Source organism: Aquarana catesbeiana, linkage group LG03 (genome assembly GCF_042186555.1).
Source record: "Aquarana catesbeiana isolate 2022-GZ linkage group LG03, ASM4218655v1, whole genome shotgun sequence".
In the NCBI taxonomy this organism is placed as follows: Eukaryota; Metazoa; Chordata; class Amphibia; order Anura; family Ranidae; genus Aquarana; species Aquarana catesbeiana.
The window spans coordinates 340608409-340631949 of record NC_133326.1 but is presented as its reverse complement, the minus strand read 5'-3'; the positions used below and the strand labels follow the sequence as shown (position 1 = coordinate 340631949).

Sequence of the window (23541 nt, the reverse complement as noted above, 5' to 3'; positions counted from 1 at the left end):
GCCAAACAGGAAGTGAGAGGAAATTCCTGCAAATTAAAGTGATTGTGAAGGATCGTTTTTCATTTTTTTAAATAACAAACATGTCATACTTACCTCCACTGTGCAGTTAGTTTTGCACAGAGTGGCCTCGAACATCCTCTTCTGGGGTCCCCCGGCAGGATCATATAACCCCCTAGGAGAAGCGCTCTCCTGGGTTACCTTGCGGGCGCACTCCCGAGTCCAGCATTTGTGTCCACTGACATAGGATGCATTATGGTCAAAAAACATGAGGGTTTACAACCCCTTTAAGGGAATTTCTTGAGGACCCCCAGGTCATCTGAACTAGTATCCCCACTGAAAGATTTCCCCTCTATTACTTTTCTGGGGACAATCCAAAATTTGGGATTTTTTTTTACTTTCCCCATCTCCTTAATGGGGGCACAGGCAGAAATAAAAACCTGCCAGGGGTCCTAATCCCTCTCCACTCCATCCAAAACCAAACAAAAACGTTTTGCTTTTAGTTATACTTTAATTGAAGTTAGAAGCTGATTGGCTACCATGCACAGCTGCACCAGATTTTGCATTCCCCTGTCTATTGTTATAGAGCAGGGATATGCAATTAGCAGACGTCCAGCTGTTGTAAGACTACAAGTCCCATGAGGCATAGCAAGACTCTGACAGCCACAAGCATGACACCCAGCGGCAGAGGCATGATGGGACTTGTAGTTTTGCAACAGCCAGAGGTCCGCTAATTGCATATCCCTGTTATAGTATTATAGAGTGCTATGCAACCACATGTTACCTTGATGGAGTCACAGAGACAATGCCGTGAAGAGTTCAGCTTTCATATGTTTATGCATCTTTCATGTTATAGAATCTTGTAGAAACTGTGCTATGCAACCACATGTTACCTTGATGGAGTCACAGAAACAATGCTGTGAAGATTTCATGTTTGTGCAGCTTTCATATGTTTATGCAGCTTTCATGTTATAGAGTCCTACAGAGAATGTGCTAAGCAACCAAATAATACTTTAATGGAGTCACAGAGACATTGCTGTGAGGAGTCCATGTTTGTACAGTGTTTATTATCCTGCAGTGCCATCCTGAACCAGTTGTGCATTATTGCTTCTTAATTCACACCTGTGAAGTAAGTTGCAAGTTAAGCTCATAACACATGTGATTATACAATAGTACAGGGGTCTGCCTGATTGGATACAAGTTGATTGGATAGTTTAGGTAGGTCCAGGGGTGGACTGACAACTCATGGGCCCCCGGGCAATAGGAGATTATGGGGCCCCCAGGCAATCAAAGATTATGGGGACACACAGTATACACACAGTATACAATCACACAGTATACACAGACATTTTTCTATTGGCTGAGAAGGTACTGGAGAGGTGGGGCAGCTATAATCTCTGAATATTTTTGACCAAAAAGATGTCGGTAAGGGACATTTCAGAGACAGATGTAAAAAAGAAACACAGATTTTTACATACTGTCCCTGGTTTTACTGAGGCTGGCAACCCTGATGGGGCTCCCTAGTGGCCCAGGGCCCTCGGGCAGTGCCCGAGTGGCCGAATGGTTAGTCTGCCCCTGGGTAGGTCCTCATATTACATAGTTTCGGCAGATCTAAAGATGATTCTACAGAAATGATATGGTCAGATTTTAAAGTGTATGGTTAACCAAACAGTTTCTGTCTGATTATTCAACGATTACTCATTCTGTTAACGGTGAATCTGGGATTGTGTCTCTTCAATTTAGGCATAGTAGCTCTCTTCTGGCTTATTATGAACGGTCATACATTAGTCCACCAAGCTAAAAAAAAAAAACAGCAGGCGTGGTGCTTCAGTCTTGTTTTCAAAGGAGTTGGGTAGCAGTAGGTGTCACGTATTCATTGTTTTTATCAAGCAAATTGCCTTATGTGTAAGATATTTACTAGATAGAGATTTTGCTGAAAGAAGTTTGATATGATTTCACAAATATTTGTCCTGTGCAAACCTAAGAAAGTGATCCAGAAACCATAATTTGACATTTTAAATAAAATATTGTCAGATACTTTTTTCTAGTTAGATGGCTTGTATGTATTTGAAAAACAAATGCATGACTGGTAAAGAATTAGTTGGCCATTGTAGGATTGACGTGCTCAGTTTAGGGTACTTTTAGGCAACTTTCACACTATTTTTAGCGCCGCTTTACCGGCATTTTAGCGCTGCTATTTGGCTGCTATCGGGGTGGTTATAACCCCCGCTAGCGGGCGAAAAAGGGTTAAAACCGCCCACAAAGCGACGCTGCAGCGGCGCTGCAGCAGTTTGGCGGCACTGCCCCATTGTTTTCAATGGGCAGGGGTGCTTTAGGAGCGGTGTATACACTGCTTCTACAGCGCTGCAAAGATGTGGCTTGCAGGACTTTTTTTACTGTCCTGCAAGCGCACACTGAAGAGACAGGAGAGGTTCTTTACAGGCGCTATGCAGGCGCTATTTTTAGAGCTGTAGCGCCTGTAAAGCGCCTCAGTGTGAAAGTAGCCTTACACTGAGGCAGTTTTCACTAATTTTAGTGCTAAAAATAGCACCCGTAAAGCGCCTGAAAACTGCCTCTTATGCCTCCCCAGTGTGAAAGCCTAAGTGCTTTCACACTGGGGCGGTGTGCTTGTGGGACGGGAAAAAAATTCCTGCAAGCAGCATCTTTGGGGCGGTGTGGGAGCGGTGTATACAGCGCTCCTACACCACCCCTGCCCATTGGAATGAATGGGCAGCGCTTCGGAAGCGCTGCAACATAGGCGCTATTAACTAGAGGTCGACCGATATGGGTTTTTCTCTGGCCGATGCGGATGATTAGAAATCGCGGCGGTCGATGGCCGATATATGATGCCGATTTTTTTGGGTCGATATGTTAAGCGGATTTTTTATTTTTTTTTCCCTTCATCTCATAAAATCTAACAGTTAGACCCCTTTCACAATGGGGTGTTTTTCTGGCGCTTTTCAGTGCCTGCAAAGTGCCTGCAAAATGGCTCCCCTGCAGTCTCAGTGTGAAAGCCCGAGTGCGATGCGCTGGCAGGATGTTAAAAAAGTCCTGCAAGCAGCATCTTTGGATGCTACCGCTCCTCCACCATTCCCGCCCATTGAAATGAATGCGCACCGCTGCCAAAGCGCCTGCAAAGCGGTTCGCAGCTGCGCTTCACGGGCGCATTCAACCCCTTCCTCGGGCGCTAGCTAGGTTAAAAGCGCACCGCTAGCAGCCGAATAGAGCCGCTAAAATGACGGTAAAGCGCCGCTAAAACTAGCAGCGTTTTACTGTCAACGCCTGCCTGCTCCAGTGTGAAAGCAGCCTTAAGTAATAAGTGATACAGAAAATTTCTTACATTTAAACAGGTAATCAAAACTTTTGGACGAAAACCAAATGGGCTAACTTTACTGCTTAGTTTTTTTTTAATTCATTAGTGTATTTTTTCCCAAAAAAATTGCGTTTGAAAGACCGCTGCGCAAACACCGTGTGACATAAAATATTGCAGCAACCGCTATTTTATTCCCTAGAGTCTCTAATAAAAAAATATATATAATTTTTGGGGGTTCTAAGCATAGGCGTGCACAAGGGGTGTGCCAGGTGTGCCTGGGCACACCCTAATCCTGGAGTTGGCAACCCATCAATTGTGGGCAGACGACAAGTAAGCCGCGATCCTTACTTGCTGACCCCCAGAACCTGGACAGGATAGGCGGCTGGAGTGGAAATTAAGGGACCAATCTGTATCTTCTTCTGCAGCAGCTGAAAGTAGGCTTCTCCTGCTCTTCCTTTAGCCGATATTTAGCTGCCACGGGAGGAAAATACAGGGGATTGGTAGGTACCAATGTATGTCACCCGTCTTGTCCCAGTCCCTTTTCTTTCTGGCCCCCCCCCCCTATTGTGTTAGGATGACGAGTGGGAAAGAGGCAAGTTAATATGTCATAAAGGCATATGTGTTGGAGCTTTGAGGTGCACACCCTAATACAATAGGCTGCGCACACCTATGGTTCTAAGTGATTTTCTAGCAGAAAATACAGGATTTTTACTTGTAAGCAACAAATGTCAGAAAAGATTTAGTCTTTAAATGGTTAAACTGAGAACTCCTCCACAGGAGTTCAGTTCATTGACAAGTGGAAACATTGTATCTTTTTAGTTTCTTTCATCAGACTTGGCAGGCTGCCCAGAGAGGAGAGAAGTCACTTCACAGAAGACTTCAGGCAACTTGCATTGACTTCCATTACAGAAGTAATTTGCAAGTCGCGCTGAAGTTATAATCGGCCGATGCCGATTAATTAAAAAACGCCAAATATCGGCCGATATATCGGTCGACCTCTACTATTAACCCCTTCTTCGGTCGCTAGCGGGAGTTAAAAGTGCCTGGTGGCCGAAAAACGCAGCTAAAGCAACGGTAAAGCGTGGCGGTAAACTGCTAACAGGCCCGCCGCCCCAGTGTGAAACTACCCTTAGTGAGCTCTCCTCCCTAGAAAAAGAGGGTCCACTTCTTTCTGTCAGTGGGGTTGATTTACAACAGACGGTGTACTTTGCAAGTGCAGTTGCACTCTGCAAGGGCATTTGCTTGAGAATGTAGTAAATGAGGAGAAGCTCTGCTGACTTCCATCATCCAATCATGTGCAAGCAGAAATGCTGTTTTTTTTTTTTCCTTGCATGTGATGGGGTACTCTTTGCAAAATGAAGCTTCACCTCATTTACTAAACCCTGGAGCAAATGCGCCTGCGGGGTGAAACTGCACTTGTAAAGTGCACAGTTTATTTCCCTATACTAAATCAACCCTGATGAGTTTTATTGCTCCCATTGTATTATCAATACTTTTGCTGTTCTTCCAACGTAACATAAGAAAAATCCAACAAGAAGATTGAAAACCCAAATGTCCAATGCAGGTGGTTGGACCTAAATTGACCCTTTTATTAACCACTTCCCGACCGCCGCACGACTATGTACGTCCTAAGTTTGAAGGGGTATATCGTTGTTATGGCAGCAGCTAGCTGCCATAACCCCGGTATCCCCGTTTTCGTGTGGCGGCCGGCTTTCAGATAAAAGTGGTCCCTGCGGTGGATTCGCAGCGAGATCACTTTTATCGGTGGCGGGAGAGGGGCCCCCCCCTCCCGCCGCGATCCGGTGCCCTCTGCCGCTTACCGGAGCCGTCGGTAGCGGCGGAGGCGATCGCGTCCTGTGCCGTTGTGTGTCTGGAGACGAGTGAGGCCAAGATGGCGCTCACTCGTCTCCATGACACTGCTGGGCGGAAGCAACGTCAAAACGTCACTTCCGTCCACGCCTCTTAAAGGCATATTTTTTCAAATGTCATTTTTCTAAATGACTTTTTTTTTTTTATTGCATTTTAGTGTAAATATGAGATCTGAGGTCTTTTTGACCCCAGATCTCATATTTAAGAGGTCCTGCTATGCTTTTTTCTATTACAAGGGATGTTTACATTCCTTGTAATAGAAATAAAAGTGACACAATTTTTTTTTTTTTTTAAACAGTGTAAAAATAAATAAAATATTGTAAAATAAATAATAAAAATAAAAAAAAAAAATTTTAAAACCCCCCTGTCCCGACGAGCTCACGCGCAGAAGCGAACGCATACGCGAGTAGCGCCCGCATATGAAAACGGTGGTCAAACCACACATGTGAGGTATCGCCGCGACCGGTAGAGCGAGAGCAATAATTCTAGCCCTAGACCTCCTCTGTAGCGCAAAATATGCAACCTGTAGAATTTTTTAAACGTCGCCTACGGAGATTTTTGAGGGTAAAAGTTTGACGCTATTCCACGAGCGGGCGCAATTTTCAAGCATGACATGTTGGGTATCAATTTACTTGGCGTAACATTATATTTCACAATATAAAAAAAAATTGGGATAACTTTACTGTTGTTTTATTTTTTTATTCAAAAAAGTGAATTTTTTCCAAAAAAAGTGCGCTTATAAGACCGCTGCGCAAATACGGTGCAAAAAAAAGTATTCCAATGACCGCCATTGTATTCTATAGGGTGTTAGAAGAAAAACCATATATAATGTTTGGGGGTTCTAAGTAATTTTCTAGCAGAAAAACCTGTTTTAAACATGTAAACACCTAAAATCCAAAACGAGGCTGGTCTTAAAGTGGTTAAGTACACTAAAGCAAACTTATGCTAGCCTGTAAAGCAGTGGTCTCCAAACTGTAGCCCTGGGGCCAGATGTGGCCCTTTGTTTGCCTTTATCCGGCCCTTGAGGCATTATTCCTGCCACTGGCACCAACAATGGGGCACTATTTCTTCCACTGACACCAACGATGGGGCATAATTCCTTCCACTGACAAAAAAAAAATGGGGCACTATTCCTCCCACTGACACCAACTATTTTCTCCCCTAATACCAAAGATAGGGCATTGTTTACTCCCACTGGGCACAGTCTGCCCCCCCTAAAGTCTGAAGGACAGTAAACTGGCCCTTTATTTAGAAAGTTTGGAGACCCCTGCTATATACCAATATAGGGGCCATTTTTCCCACTGATCCCCAGTCAGTTTTGTCAGGAGTTCCCCTAGACCAGTGGACTCCAAACTGCAGCCCGCAGGCCAAATATGGCCCTTTGCATGCCTTTATCTGGCCCTTGGGGACCTTTCCATCTAATACAGTGGCTTGCGAAAGTATTCGGCCCCCTTGAACTTTTCAACCTTTTGCCACATTTCAGGCTTCAAACATAAAGATATAACATTTTTATTTTTTGTGAAGAATCACCAACAAGTGGGACACAATTGTGAAGTGGAACGAAATCTTTTGGATTTTTGAAACTTTTTTAACTAATAAAAAAAGTGGGGTGTGCAAAATTATTCGGCCCCCTTGCGTTAATACTTTGTAGAGCCACCTTTTGCTGCGATTACAGCTGCAAGTCGCTTGGGGTATGTCTCTATCAGTTTTGCTTCGAGAGACTGAAATTCTTGCCCATTCTTCCTTGCAAAACAGCTCGAGCTCAGTGAGGTTGGATGGAGAGCGTTTGTGAACAGCAGTTTTCAGCTCTTTCAACATATTCTCGATTGGATTCAGGTCTGGAGTTTGACTTGGCCATTCTAACACCTGGATACGTTTATTTGTGAACCATTCCTTTGTAGATTTTGCTGTATGTTTGGGATCATTGTCTTGTTGGAAGATAAATCTCCGTCCCAGTTTCAGGTCTTTTGCAGACTCCAACAGGTTTTCATCCAGAATGGTCCTGTATTTGGCTGCATCCATCTTCCCCTCAATTTTAACCATCTTCCCTGTCCCTGCTGAAGAAAAGCAGGCCCAAACCATGATGCTGCCACCACCATGTTTGACAGTGGGGATGGTGTGTTGAGTGTGATGAGCTGTGTTGCTTTTACGCCAAACATATCATTTTGCATTGTGGCCAAAAAGTTCGATTTTGGTTTCATCGGACCAGAGCACCTTCTTCCACATGTTTGGTGTGTCTCCCAGGTGGCTTGTGGCAAACTTTAGACAAGACTTTTTATGGATATCTTTGAGAAATGGCTTTCTTCTTGCCACTCTTCCATAAAGGCCAGATTTGTGCAGTGTATGACTGATTGTTGTCCTATGGACAGACTCTCCCACCTCAGCTGTAGTTCTCTGCAGTTCATCCAGAGTGATCATGGGCCTCTTGGCTGCATCTCTGATCAGTCTTCTCCTTGTCTGAGCTGAAAGTTTAGAGGGACAGCCAGGTCTTGGTAGATTTGCAGTGGTCTGATACTCCTTCCATTTCAAAATGATCGCTTGCGCAGTGCTCCTTGGGATGTTTAAAGCTTGGGAAATCTTTTTGTATCCAAATCCGGCTTTAAACTTCTCCACAACAGTATTACGGACCTGCCTGGTGTGTTCCTTGGTCTTCATGATGCTCTCTGCGCTTTCAACAAAACCCTGAGACTATCACAGAGCAGGTGCATTTATACAGAGACTTGATTACACACAGGTGGATTCTATTTATCACCATCAGTCATTTAGGACAACATTGGATCATTCAGAGATCCTCACTGAACTTCTGGAGTGAGTTTGCTGCACTGAAAGTAAAGGGGCCGAATAATTTTGCACGCACCACTTTTCAGTTTTTTAATTGCTAAAAAAGTTTAAAATATCTGATAGATTTCGTTCCACTTCACAATTGTGTCCCACTTGTTGGTGATTCTTCACAAAAAATAAAAATTTTATATCTTTATGTTTGAAGCCTGAAATGTGGCAAAAGGTTGAAAAGTTCAAGGGGGCCTAATACTTTCGCAAGCCACTGTAACACCAATGTTGGGGCACCATTCCTCCCACAGACACCAATGATGGGGCACCATTACTCCTGCTGACACCAATGATGGGGCGCCATTACTCCCACTGACACCAATGATAGGGCAGTATTTCTCCCTTGAATACCAACAATGGGACGTTATTTCTCCTACTAGAACCAAGGATGGGGCATCGTTTTCTGCCACCGACACTATGGCATTTTCTATTCCCACTGGCCACAGTCCAAACCTCCTAAAGCCTGAAGGACAGTAAACTGGCCCCTTGTTTGGAAAGTTTGGAGACCCCTGCTGTAAAGGAAGAAGATTTATAATTACCTTTCTGGTAGTGTCTTAAAACTCTCCATCTCCTGAGGTTTTCTGGCCGCTGTGGGTATCTGGTGCTCTTAGTTGTGTCAGATACCTGGTCCCCCTCCGTGTGCTGCATTTCTTTTTGTTGGTTCCTATGCCAATACAAGATGGAAGGGCCAGAAGGAAGAACCATAGCTTACGGTGAAGGACCAAGTTTTCCAAACACATAGGATCACCAAGATCTCCTTTTCTTGGTCTCCAAGAGGTCTAAGTGGCTGTGAGTTCTTTAGAAGTTATAGGTAATCCTGTCGATCACTGTTCACATATCTCACTATACTACTTCCTCATTTAGCTTTTCTGTTTCTTTGATCACCTCCCTACTATTTAGACAGATTCCTCTGCTTGTATTTTATTTCTCTCTTTTGTAAGGACAATAAAGTATGAATCAGTGAGGTTAATTTACTAAAGGCAAATAGGCTGTTCACTTTACAAGAAAATTTTCTCCAGAGCTTAGTGAATGTGCTCAAATTTCACTTTGCAAGAATACCCAATCACATACAAGGAAAAACAAAAAACAAAAAAAAAACACATTTTGCTTTAACATGATTAGATGATGGAGGTCAGCAGAGCTTCACCTCATTTACTTAAGCTCTAGGTAAAAAGTCCATTGCAAAGTGAACAGTCTGTTTGTTTAGTAAATCAACCCCAGAGTGTGGAGGTTATCAAAGGCCAACAATTACATTAAGGCCCCTGGCTACACAACTAGCCTAAAGTGTACCTGTTATCACATTTAAAGGGTAACTCCACTTTCGTGGGAGAAAAAAAAAATCAAATAAAGAAAAAATAATATAGCGTGCACAATTGCGATCCAAGTCATATTGTAATTGAATGCTATTAAAAATTACCTTTCCTTTTCAATCTTTAGCCGCTATAATTTTCTGTAAATGCAGTGCAATATGGCTACCTGGAATTGTTCTGTACACAGAAAGTGTACTGACCACGCCCCAGAAAAATCATTTCCTGCTTGTGTGATTGGCTCACCAATTAAATTTAAAACAAAGACACTGGGGTGGAAAGTATTCTTATTTACTTAAAAAGTAGTCAACACAAAGTGAACGGTCCTAATTAAGGCAAATGTGTTCACTTTGAATAGCCGATCATGCTAGAACATGATTGGATATTTAAAGTGAACACAGGTGTCACGGAACGTCCCACACTCCGCTTGAGTGCTTCTGTCAGTATACCGCTTCCTAAATTCTGGAACACGAGTCCAATGGATCTGGCTATAGGAACCCCCAAGAACTAGACAACACCAGTCTTGGAGTACATCAGGACTAACTTTATTTAGAATCAAAATACAGTCTTATATACAGGAGAAGATGAGGTTCCCCCCTCCTGCTCATATTACTCTAACAATACAAATGTTACCTAATTCACCTAATTAACACGAGCTAATTAACTTTTACCCAGACTAAGTGACTACGTCTCCTAGCTCATGGACTATTCAACACACATTACCATAAACATCAACACAGGGTTAATTAGAACAAACAACAATGAGTTGAATACCCTTAGAACCTGTGAGACTAAACTCATTTACATTAAACACATTATAGCTGACATCAGACAGGTGAGTGGAGTTGATGACATTAGCATCTTCTCACTGTAGGAGTGACATTAGCATCTTCATACTGTAGGAGTCCCAACAGTATGACTCAGTCACTATTGCTACTATGGCAAATACAGGGTCCCCAGAGTCTGTGTGTTTTGGGGGGGACATGGAGCTGAATCCAAAGTAACACCAACCCCAGGGTCCCCAGGCATACAGCTCACAGAGAGCACCATTCCCCCAAATGCCAGGGCCCATAATCTGTTGGCAAGACACTAGCGTTCAGTCCCCTCCAATAGCCTCTATCCCGGGTGAGTCTGTCACAACAGGTTCATCTTATTTGCCAAATTTCAATTTGCAAAGCCTCTCCTCCTTTAGGCTGGCCATACATTATACAATTTCCTGACTCAATTTCCTTTAGATTTACCTTCAACTAAGTAGTGTAAGGGCCTGCCTGATTGCATACAAATTGAAAGTGTTTAGGTTTGACCTCCTATTGGATGGTTTTGGTAAACCTAAAGGAAAATTGTACAAGAAAAATTTATAATGTATGGCCAGTCTAAGTAAGGTAAAATGTGTGTATGGCTATTAAACTATTAAAAAACGTAAACTAACTAATACAAACAGAAAAATAATGTGATGAAAAAACAGATTTGAAATTATATACATGGCAATCAAACTAGATTGTGGCCTTACACAAAAGAATTGCAGAGTCATTTACAGTTCTGGGTACAAGCTTTACAGCTGTGATTGCACTGTAATCCTATATGTCCTCATATTCTGCTAGAAGTAATTTAAATTCTTTGTGCTATGTTTGCTAATCGAGAGGTATTTTTATTGACAAAATAGAGATGATATTACTGCAATAGGACCTGAACACTTTTCATATCTGTGTGAACTTGATGATTGTAATAAGAAATGATTACTGAGATTTCATTTTGCAGAACTGCTTTTATTGTTATAAGTTAACCGCTTGCTGACCAGTGCAAGATGATATACGTCGGCACAATGGCACGGCTGCGCAAATGAGCGTACAGGTACGTCCCCTTTAAGACAGGGCACTGTGGGCGCGCGCCGCGCACTCCGTGACCGTGCCAACGGGTCCCGCGGACCCGATATCCGCCGTTGTGACCCGCGATCGTGTCACAGAGCGGCAGAACGGGGAGATGTAAACAAGGCATTTCCCCGTTCTGCCTAGTGACATGATAGGGATCTACTGCTCCCTGTCAGCAGGAGCAGTGATCGCTGTCATGTCAGAGGTAGCCCACCCCCCCACAGTTAGAATCACTCCCTAGGACACACTTAACCTCTTGATTGCCCCCTAGTGTTTAACCCCTTCCCTGCCGGTGTCATTTACACAGTAATCAGTGCCTTTGTATAGCACTGATCGCTGTATAAATGACAATGGTCCCAAAATAGTGTCAAAATTGTCCGACGTGTCCACCATAATGTTGCAGTCACAATAAAAATCGCAGATTGTCGCCATTACTAATAAAAAAATGAGTAATAAAAATGCCATAAATCTATCCCCTATTTTGTAGACACTATAACTTTTGCGCAAACCAATCAATATATGCTTATTGTGATTTTTTTTTTACCAAAAATATGTAGAAGAATACATATTGGCTTAAACTGAGAAAGAAATTAGTTTTTTTATATATTCGTCGTATGACCGCACAATTTTCAGTTAAAGCGACGCAGTGCCGTATCGCAAAAAGTGCTCTGGTCAGAAAGGGGGTAAATTCTTCTGGGGCTGTATTGGTTAAAATTAATTTCCACCTATATTTATCATGGATCATGGATTACCCTTGACTATCCCATATAACTGGCCCTACAGTGGGCCAAGATAAGTAAGTGCATCAGAGTACAATGAAAACGCTCAGTGGATGAAAAGGGACTGATAAGAATTCACTTGGCTTTATCGTAATAATAAATCCTTCTCTTTTTTAATAGTGTTGTCAGATGTTGGGGGGCAAACTGTCTGACCTCCTTGCTTGAGCCTAGTATGCACGATCAGAAAATTGGAGAAAAATACCGCTTTTGAAGCGATAGTCAGATAATCTGATCTTTACTACACAACTTTCGAGATTATCACAACAGTTCATCCGAAATTATCCGAAGGAACAAGCACAAAAAAAAATTCTTGTACGATACCAGAACTAAAGATTTTCATTAAATCAGTAGTATAGTATTTGTCTGAAAAAAAATCGGTAGAGCAAGACCACGCATGCTCTGAAACGAAAGAATACATTACAATACAATAGAACACATTACATCACTTCCGAAGTTGTATTCTGTCATACGAGAATTTTTGGAACCTAAAGGGGTTGTAAAGGCAAAAGGATTTTTTATCTTAATGCATTCTATGCATTAAGATAAAAAGCCTTCTGTGTGCAGCAGCCCCCCTCAGCCCCCCTAATACTCACCTGAACCCCATCTCTGTCCAGCGATGTCCACACGTCCCTCAGCCATCTGGGACTCTCCCTCCTGCACCATTGGCTCCTGCTGTTGTCAATAAATGTCAGTTAGCCAATCAGAAGAGAGAGGGGGTGGGGCCGAACTGCAGCTCTGTGTGTGAGTGGACACACGGAGCTGCAACTCGGCTTGGGTGCCCCCATAGCAAGCTGCTTGCTGTGGGGGCACTCGACAGAAGGGAGGGACCTAAGAAGAGGAGGATCAAGGCATGTTTGTTATTTAAAAAATACAAGACTTTACAATCACTTTAAGTCACCTCTTCATAATCAATATGAGGCTAGCATGCAAAAAAAAAAACGGACGATCATTCGTCCGATATTCTCATCGTGTGTACGATGCTTTAGCAACAACAGAACAGATTTGAATGGGACCAACTTCTACATGCACTTGGTCGCCTGAAGTGTTAAAATGGAGCTACACTGCGTCTGAGCACCACAAACCAAAAATGTTATTTCATTAATTTTTAATATTCCAAGCAAACTTTCCCATCCATCCATGTATTCATGCTTTATTTAGCTGAGAAATCACTTTGAAAAGCATCTCTAACATTTCCATGGCAGATGATTCATGTAGAATTTACTTTCTGGAATCCATCTGCCCTTAGCTCAGACCTGCAGGCAGGAGGGTGTGCTTAGAGACTCCTGGGATGTATGACATCAATTGCCTAGGCCTGGAAAGCAGGAATTAACTGAAGAAATGTAAAAAAAAAAGTTTAAAACAGGTAAATATGATATACTTTCCTATCTATTTACTAATGCTAGCAGAATAAGAATAAAAAAAATAGTCAATGTTGGGGGGCAGGAGGCGGAGCCTAGCGGAGCAGACATGCATTGTTAGAGCTCCACACCGCTGAGGAGAGAAGAGAAGGACAAAGCGGAGCCTGCAGGCTCAAAAGGTATCCATTTGAACCTTTTTGCCCCAGGGAACAAACTGTGAAAGTTTGGGCAGGAAATATGGTACTGGGAGGAAACCGTGGCAGAAATAAAAATCACCTCACAAAGAGCTCACAGGCACTCACTGCAGCTGAAGCAGCTCCAGTCACCTCACAAGATACAGCATCAGGGCGCTCTCACAGACAGAAAATGTCACAGCAAGACTCTCCATTTGAGTCAGATACAGAACAAATCCTCTCACAAACTTCTCCACAAGCCTCCTCAGTATCCCCAGTAATATTATTACAATTTGAAAAGATGCTTCATAAGGCTTTCAAACAAACCTCAGACCAAATAACAAAAAGCCTAACCAAAGAAATAAGAGAGCTGGGAAACCGCACCGCAGCCTTAGAAATAAAATTGGATGAAATTGAAATTACAACCCAAGAAAATATAACAGAATTGGAACAATTAAAAAAAGAGAATTTAATACTTCAAACTAAGCTCGAAGATTACGAAAATAGAGCCAGACGTTCAAACTTGCGCATAAGGGGAATACCTGAAACTGTGACAGACCTGCAATCTACTATTACTGCTCTATTACAAGAACTAAAGCCAGATATCCCTATTGAACGTTTAGAACTGGACAGAGTACACAGAGCCCTCACAGCCAAAAAGAAAGATGGACCCCCACGTGATATAATCACAAAATTTCATTATTACAGAACGAAAGAACAAATACTAATTGCTGCAAGAGAAAAAAAGGAACTTAATTTTCAAGGACACAATTATCAAATTTTTGCTGACCTATCCCAACTTACTATTACTAAAAGACGATCCATGAAACCCCAACTAATGGAACTGCAACGCCACAACATTATGTATCAATGGGGCTTCCCCTTTTCAGTCAGATTTAACTACCAAGGTACAATTTACAGAAGCAGATCAGCAGATGAACTACAACAAACCCTTTTAAAATTAAATCTGACAGAACCCACAAGCAGCAACACTCCCACACGCAGAAGAATGGCATCATCTTCACCTTCAGCAGCACCCAGAAAATTTCAGAACAAAATGGGAATCATCATTCTCACAAAAGAGGCCGTTATGCCACATCATCCATGGACCAAGAAGATTCAATGGACTTGTTTACTCTTTACTCCAGAATTCACTGGTTTCTTTTCTCTCTATTCATCTCTTCAGTCCACACAGGTTGATCTGCGCAGTCAGCTCTGCATAACAAAAAGTAAGTCAAAACTATTTGATCTATTGCCATGGCACCACTGAATATACTTTCCCTGAATGTTCAGGGAATAAATGTCCCTCAAAAAAGGACCAAAGCCTTCCGTACTTTCCATAACAAGAAGGCTCACATAGTATGCCTCCAAGAAACACACTTCACCAAAGATTCTACTCCAAAATATATTTCTCCTTTTTATCAACAAATTTACACGGCTTCTGCCTGTACCAAGCAAAGGGGAACTCTAATTGCATTTCACCGATCCACACCGTTCACCTTATCATCAGAAATTAAAGACCCAGAAGGTAGATACCTGATACTCATGGGTTATATAATGGATACAGCAATCACGGTGATTTCCTACTACGCTCCTAACAAACAACCTACACCATTCCTCTCACATATATTACAAGTGATTAATACACACAAAATAGGAACAGTGATAATGTGTGGGGATTCGAACCAGGTCCTCCTCCCATTTCTAGATAAATCACCTTTTACACCATCCAAAATAACCGCTAGATTACCTTTTTCTCAACTTCTTTCCAAATACAATCTGGTAGATTCATGGAGAGAAAGTAACCCAATGAAAAAGAAATTCACTTATTTCTCGCACCCTCATCAAACTTTCACCAGAATAGATCATATTTTTCTAACAATAGGAATGATACCAGAAATTATTGCATCAGATATAATTCCGATTCCGTGGTCTGACCATAATGCAGTATACACTACTATAGCCTCAGCCATACCAAAAGCTCATGACCCAACGTGGTACTTACCGGACATAATGCTCAAACACCCACTACATCAGATGGCCATTGAACAAGCTTTAAAGGAATACATATCAATTAATAATACAACAGACATCTCCCCAATAACACTGTGGGAAGCTCATAAGCCTGTCTTGCGTGGTACAATACAAAGACAAATGGCACTATTTAAACGGGAACGCAAAAATCTAGCAAAAAAACTAGAACTCAATTTTAATGCAGCCTACATATCATTTCAAGATAATCCATCTCAGAGTACAAAATCTCATCTGGAAAAATCTAGATTGGAATACGATCTATTTCTCACTGAGTCAGTTGATAAATCCCTCAAACGCTCTAAACACAATTTCTACATGAATACAAACAAACCAGGTACATATTTGGCTCGGGCATTAAATTCAACTAACAAATCTTTCAAACCAATACGTTTGAAATTATCAAAAAATGTTTACACTTGTAATCCAGTTAAAATAGTCCATAAATTTCACTCACATCTCGCAACTTTATACAAGACAAACAATGAATTTAATCCTACAGAGGCTGAATCCTTCTTCTCAAAAATAACCTTACCTGAGTTATCTCAGAATCAAAAAAGCAGTTTGGATGAGCCTATAACTATAGATGAAGTTGCTAACGCCATAAAAGACCTAAAACTTAACAAAAGACCAGGCCCAGACGGCTACTCGGCTTTATACTATAAAACATTCTCAGACATACTCTCTCCCATTCTCACTGAAACTTTTAACAAACTTCTAGATGGACATTCTTTTCGGCAAGAAACACTAATGGCAATTGTTTGTATGATCCCAAAACCCCTTTCTGATGATACTTCCTGTGTGAATTATCGGCCTATCTCTCTGTTAAACCTCGATATTAAATTATTAGCAAAAATAATAGCAAAACGCCTCAATAGCATTATAGGAAAATTAATACATAGAGATCAAGTAGGCTTCATACCAAATAGACAGGCAGGCGATAATATACGCAGGGCAGTGTTATTGGCACATATTGCTAAAAAATGGAAAATCCCTTTATGTTTTCTATCTCTCGATATTAAGAGGGCATTTGACACAGTATCCTGGCAATATATGCAATATTCATTACAAAAATGGGGTTTTGGACCCCACTTTTTAACATGGATCAAAGCATTATATAATAAACCCAAAGCCTATATAAAATATGCTGGATACAAATCTGAAGCCTTTAATATCGAAAGAGGTACCCGACAGGGTTGCCCATTATCTCCCTTATTATTTGCCCTTATACTCGAACCCATGGCCCAATACATCAGAACAAACCAAACTATAACTGGCATTGAAGTAGGAGGTATTACACACAAATTATGTATATTTGCAGACGATATATTACTTTTTCTATCATCACCACAGGTCTCTGGTCCTAACTTAATACCAGCTCTTGATGGATTTGCAGCCCTATCCGGCCTTATGATTAATCCTAAGAAATGCCTAGTGCTTAATATTTCACTCACAAACATGGAATTGATCCCGGCTAGGGCTGCACTCCCATTCACATGGGCAGAAAAATCAATCCCATATCTTGGAATTCATTTAACAGCATCTCATTCTGACTTATTCTCAACCAATTATCCTCCTGTATTAAGACAGATCACAAATCTAATAAAACAATGGTCGCAACTTCCTTTATCCTGGATGGGGAAGATTAATGCAATCAAAATGACTATTCTACCCAAATTGCTTTATCTATTCAGAGTCCTCCCTATTCCAATTCCTTCCTATTTTTTGAGAATAGTACAAAAAAGAGCAACTTCGTTTATATGGGGCTCTTCTAAACCACGTATACCTATACACACACTACATCTTCCCAAAAATAAAGGAGGCCTGGGATACCCTAATTTTACTAACTACTACAGAGCAGCACATTTGGCCAGTCTGTCCAAATACCATGCAAAACAGGAAATCCCATTATGGGTATTTATAGAGGCTTCAGAAAATGACCTTCTATTAATATCAAATTTATTATGGCTTGATCCTAAAGACCGCTTTAAAATTCATAATCCCATAACTAAACACTTCTTATCTCTCTGGGATAAACTAAAAACCAAATATCAGTTACAATCTCCACACAATCCTCTCCTTTCTTTTATCAGAAATCCGGCCTTTTATCCGGCATGGATCTACCCAAATTCTTTTAAAGCTTGGACAACATCAGGCATTCAGACACTAAATGACTTCATAGCATCTAAATCATTCCTTTCATTCCCATCGCTTAGAGAAAAATATGATCTACCAAACTCTGAGATATTTAGATATCTCCAAATCAAAAATTTCTATACACCATTCCTAAAGGGGGATACACCATTATCCCAATTATCCATTTTTGAATCAATCTGTACAAAAGATCCATTTGCTAAAGGTACAATTTCATCACTTTATAATCAATTATATGGAGTAGCAAATCTTAATAGACCCTCTTACGTTCAGAGGTGGGAGGAGGACCTGGGACGAACTTTAGAAGACACGGACTGGTCTAACATATGGCTCACATCTAAGTCATCTTCACCCAACATCTTAGCACTGGAGACAAATTATAAAGTCCTAACTCGCTGGTACCTTGTACCCGCTAGAGTGGCAAAATATTCACCTAATACCTCAGCTCTTTGTTTTCGAGGATTCCCAGAAATGGGCACATATTTACACATATGGTGGACGTGCCCAGTAATCCAAACCTTCTGGAAGGAAGTCTTCGTGATTGCATCTAAAATATTTAAAAAAATAATACAACCAGATCCATATTTAACTTTACTTAATCTAAAACCGGAATGGTTAACACTCTCTCAATTCAAACTAATGATCCAACTAATAACGGCTGCAAAACAAACAGTGGCCAAGGCATGGAAATCTCCTACATTGGTACTAGCAGAAACAATTCACAGAATGAATAATACAATGTCCCATGCTAAGATGGTAGCCATCGATCAAAATCAAATTCCAAAATTTGAAAAACTTTGGCATCCTTGGATAAAACAACAGTTCCTGTCAAACTTCAATGACTCTGTCCTGTTGCCATGGTAACAGATTAAATGACTTACAGAGACACCCATTCTAAGGCTTAAAAGAGAACTAAAAAGAATAATAAACTGACGAGCGGGACAACCTTGTGGACCATACCTCTACCTTTCAACCCTTTTTCTTCTTTCTCTTTCCTTTTCTCCACCTTACGATTAAAGCTCATTATCAGAATTTATTTGACCTATATACACTCTACTTGTAAACAATATGTATAGTAGGTATAAATCATTTAAATACCTACAAAAGTAACTAAGGAAATGATATATATCTTTAATTTAGGTTTACGTGAACCCAATGTTTAATATTTGAAATTTCATGATATTTACCTATATAAACCCTACTGTAAAACAATGAGCTTACTTTATAGATCCTTGTAAACTTACTTTATGTATCTTTATAACATTGTATACTCAATAAACTTCTTTTGACAAGAAAAAAATAGTCAATGTTAACTGAGAGAGTGAAGTTCCACTTTAAATACAAGTTTATACACAAGCAAATGAAGAAGGTGCATCAGCCTAGTGCATTACTGTATATCAATTTATTAAATAAAAAAGGCATACTACTGTACTCACAAAAGAAAAATAAACATAAGCTTGCATCGTGCAGGAGACCACCAGACGCATGACCATCAGATAGGGCGCAACTCTTTATTATTTAACCGCTTGCCGACCACCCCACATATATGTACTGTGGGGCGGTGGCTCCTACAGGCAGAATCACATAAAGCTACGTGACAATTTTTACTTCCGGATCTGCGACGTGCACGTGCGGCGCCGGCTCCTGTTGTGATTCGACACAGCGGGAGCTAATCAGTGGGTCTGGCGGACCCGATGTCCGCCAGTACCCGCCGATCATTCACCGGCAGCATGACAGTCTGCCTATGTAAACAAGGTAAACAAGGCAGATCGCCGATCTGTGACAAGGGAAGACAGAGATCCTGTGTTTCTGCTAAGCTGTCTTCCCACAGTACCAGCACCCCCCACACAGTTAGTAAGCACTCCCTAGGGACACATTTAACCCTTTGATTGCTCCTGATGTTTACCCCTTCCCTGCCAGTGTCATTAGTATGGTGTATACTTTTTTAGCACTGATCACTGTATTAGTGTCACTGGTCCCCAAAAAAATGTCAAAAGTGTCACATTCACACCTGAGCGTAGCGTTTTTGAGCGTTTCTTCCGGCGTTTGGGTCGCGCGTTTTTTCGGGCATATTTGCGCGTTTCCATGCAGCGTTGTCCGGCGTTTTTGAGCTTTGGCATTTTTTTCATTAGCCAATAGGAAAAATGATCATCTGTTTCATCATTTGTTGCTATGTTGTTAGATTTTGTCATCTGCTTCCTGCTCCAAAAATGCCCAAATCAGCCCGATTTGCGCGACAAAAAAGGGTCCAGAACTTGTTTGAGTTTCAGGCGTAGGGCTTCAGGTGACTTGGAGTGGAGATGTGAACCATCTCCATAGAGAATAATGGATTTTTTCCCCTCAAGCGTTTTGTAGCTTCAGGCTTCAAGCTACAAAACGCTCAGGTGTGAATGGGCTCTTAGTGTCCGATTTGTCCGCTGCTTTGTCGCAGTCCCGCTATAAGTTGCCAATTGCCACCATTGTTAGTGAAAAAATAAATAAATACAATTTCCATAAATATATCCGATAGTTTGTAGACGCTATAACTTTTGTGCAAACCAATCAATATACACTTTTACAAAAAAAAAAAAAAGCAGAATACAAATTGGCCTAAACTGATGAAGAAATTTGATTTTTTTAAAAAAATTATTGAATATATTTTATAGCAGAAAATAAATAATAGTGTTCTTTTTTCAAAACTGTCGGACTTTTTTGTTCATAGCGCAAAAAATAAAAACTGTAGAAGCGATTAAATACCACCAAAAGAAAGCTCTATTTGTGAAAGAAAAAGGACATAATTTTTTTGGTATAGCGCCGCACGACCGCGCAATTGTCAAAGTAACGCAGTGATGTATCGCAAAAAATGGCCTGGTCATGAAGGGAGGTAAGCCTTCAGAGGCTGAAGTGGTTAATAAAGAGTTACACAGTAATGCACTAGGCTGGTGCACCTTCACCCTTTGCTTGTGTTTTAGTATTGATTTCTCTGAACCAAAGAGGGCAGCGAGGCTTCAGTGCTTGTATTGGTGTTTCCAAATGGTGGAAACGTACAGTGGTCCATTTGGTTGCCCAAGGTGGAAGATTGTCCATTCACGCCCCATGAAGATTGGGCTGGCAGGAAAAGTGTCATACCTGTAGCACAGATATTGTTATATTTACAAGTTTATACACATTAAAAAGGTTTAGTGAGACTTTTTTAAGTTAATTGTTGACATGGATATTAATAGCTTAACATGTCTGCTCAAAATAATTTACATTTTTTAGGTAACTGAGGCCTTTGCAATATTACTGAGAAATGCTGTCAGGATTTACTATAAGGTATACATGGACATTTGTCAGGGGCAGTAAAGTAACGGAGCAGCACCAAAATACAACCTGTCTCATTTTTATTTACTTTTGCTTTGTATGTATAAGTCCAAATTCCTGGAAGATCATGTAACGCACAGTAATCTCCTTTTCCATTTACATTGTTGATGACTAGGGATGAGCCCGATGTTCGCCCATTGGCCGAATTTAGAACATTATGTGGTGTTCGCAGGAAATTCGAGCGCCCGCGGAACGCTCCATATTGCACTGCGAGATCACAGTGCATTGACAGCTGCTGATTGGCCAAAGCATGCACCTGACCTGCATGCTTTGGCCAATTACAGCACGCTCTGCTGTGAGAGCTATGATTGGCCAAAAGCAGGGTGCCTTTGGCCAATCATGGCTCAAGTGGCTAAGTCTTTGCCCCACACTATGTAAGGCTGCTTATATGGCAGCCGTACATAGTGTAATGAATGAGAGCAGCAAAATGACATTTCTAAAGCAAAAAATTTGGTAATTTAAATGGATTTTAAGGGGAACCCTGCACTAAAATAAATAAAATGGAGTGGGGGTCCCCCCAAAATCCATTCCAGACTCTTATCCGAGCACGCAACCTGGCAGGCCCCTTTTTTTCACCCAAAAAAGTGTCAAAAAAGTAAAAATGACAGGAGACAGTTTTGGACAATTCCTTTATTAAAAAATAAAAAAATGTCCCGCGATTTAAATCCATCTTCAATCACAGCGCTGACGTTCCTGAGAAAAAAACAAAAAAAAACCCCGGAAAAACTCCGCCTCAGTGGGAGGCGTCCCGCTGACTGCAGCCTATTTGCCATGACAGCTGTTATATAGCTGAGGGCAGGGCCACCCGGTGACGTAAACGGGTGACCTCATCTCCTCTGATGTCACGTTACGTCACATGACATCAGAAGGGGGCAAGGTCACCCGGTTATGTCACCGGGTGGCCCTGCCCTCAGCTATATAACAGCTGTCAAAGCAAAAACACGGCAGTCGCAGTTTTTCTATTTGTTGTTTCTCTGGACCGTCGGACACTGTGATTGAAGATGGATGGACATGGGACAAGGTGTTTTGGGGGGGACCCCAAAGCACCCTCTCCATGTTGAGGGCATGTGGTCTGGTACAGTTCAGGAGGGAGGGGTTGCTCTATCGTTCCCCCCCTTTTCCTACAGCCTGCCAGGTTGCGTGCTCGGATAAGGGTCTGGTATAGATTTTGGGGGGCCCCCACGCAATTTTTTTATTTTGGCGCAAGGTTCCCCTTAAAATTCATACCAGACCTGAAGGGCCTGGTATGGATTTTGGGGGGGACCCCACACCATTTTATTTTAACTTTGGAGAGGGGTTCCCCTTAATATCTATACCAGACTTGAAGGGCCTGGTATGGATTTTGGGGGGGACCCTACGCCATTATTTTTTAAATTTTGATGTGGGGTTCCCCTTTATATTCATACCAGACCCAAAGGGCCTGTTAATGGACTAGGGGGACAGTTTTTTTCAATGATTTTCATCTATATTGCCAGGATTCGACAATACATTACAGCCGCGACAGTTTTAAATGACAATTTTTCCTTTAGAAATGTCATTTTGCTGTGGTACTGTTATGAACATGGAAAAGTTGCACTAATTTACAGACAGACTAAGGAGACCCCCCAGGCATGATATTTAAAGGAATATTTAATTTTTATTGTTTCACTTTAAGCATTATTAAAATCACTGCTCCTGAAAAAACTGCAGTTTTTAAAACTTTTTTTTGCATTGAGACATGTCCCCTGGGGCAGGACCCAGGTCCCCAAACACTTTTTATGGCAATATAACTTGCATATAAACCTTTAAAATGAGCATTTTTTATTTTTCACGTTCGCTTTTGTTCTTTCACGCTCACGCAAATTTTCTGCCTGTTCGCATGTTCTGCTGCGAACCGAGTTGGGGGGGGGGTATTGTTCGGCTCATCCCTATTTATGACACAAAGGTTGGAGCATGAATGAAAAGGTGAGTGCCTAGAATGGGGGTAAGCATCCTGTAGATCGTGATCTACCAGTAGATCAGATGATTGGTGGATCATGGTCTGGGCTGTAGTAGGAAGCAGGAACCGCATTGCCTCCATAGTGATAGCTTCTGTCCCATGCGCAGTGGCCCCATTTACTTGAATGGGTCATGATTGGCAGGCGTTAGCATGCACCAAAAGCAATAGGGAGTTTTATTGCCTCTCTCGGCGTGGGGGGGGGGGGGATGGTTTGAATCTCGGACGGTTCCTGTTGAACCAACCAAGATTCAAGCAGTGTATGGCCAGTCTAAGAAACTGTCAGTTTAATGGAAGCATGAGTTTTGGGTGGACTGATCCTTTGGAGAGTTAATCCAGCATGCAACAAGGCACAGTTGCAATTGCCATTATTTTGATTTATTCAAATGTGCCATTTTACAACACAATAGTTCTGGCAGCTGCATGATAACTCTGCAAATTGAACCTTGTTTTCTACATTTTCCCTATCACTGTAACAGTTTTGAGAAAAGTGTACTCCACCCTGAAGTGTCTATGAAGATAACATCCTTTTCTTTGACTTACTGT

The 23541-nt window shown here is 41.5% G+C and overlaps 1 protein-coding gene across 2 annotated transcripts in view; it reads left to right on the top strand.

Moving 5' to 3' along the window:
* The window catches only part of SLC26A2 (solute carrier family 26 member 2), a 112809-nt gene that overhangs the window by 21702 nt on the left and 67566 nt on the right, over positions 1-23541 (top strand). The gene's annotated exons all lie outside the window — the stretch shown is intronic.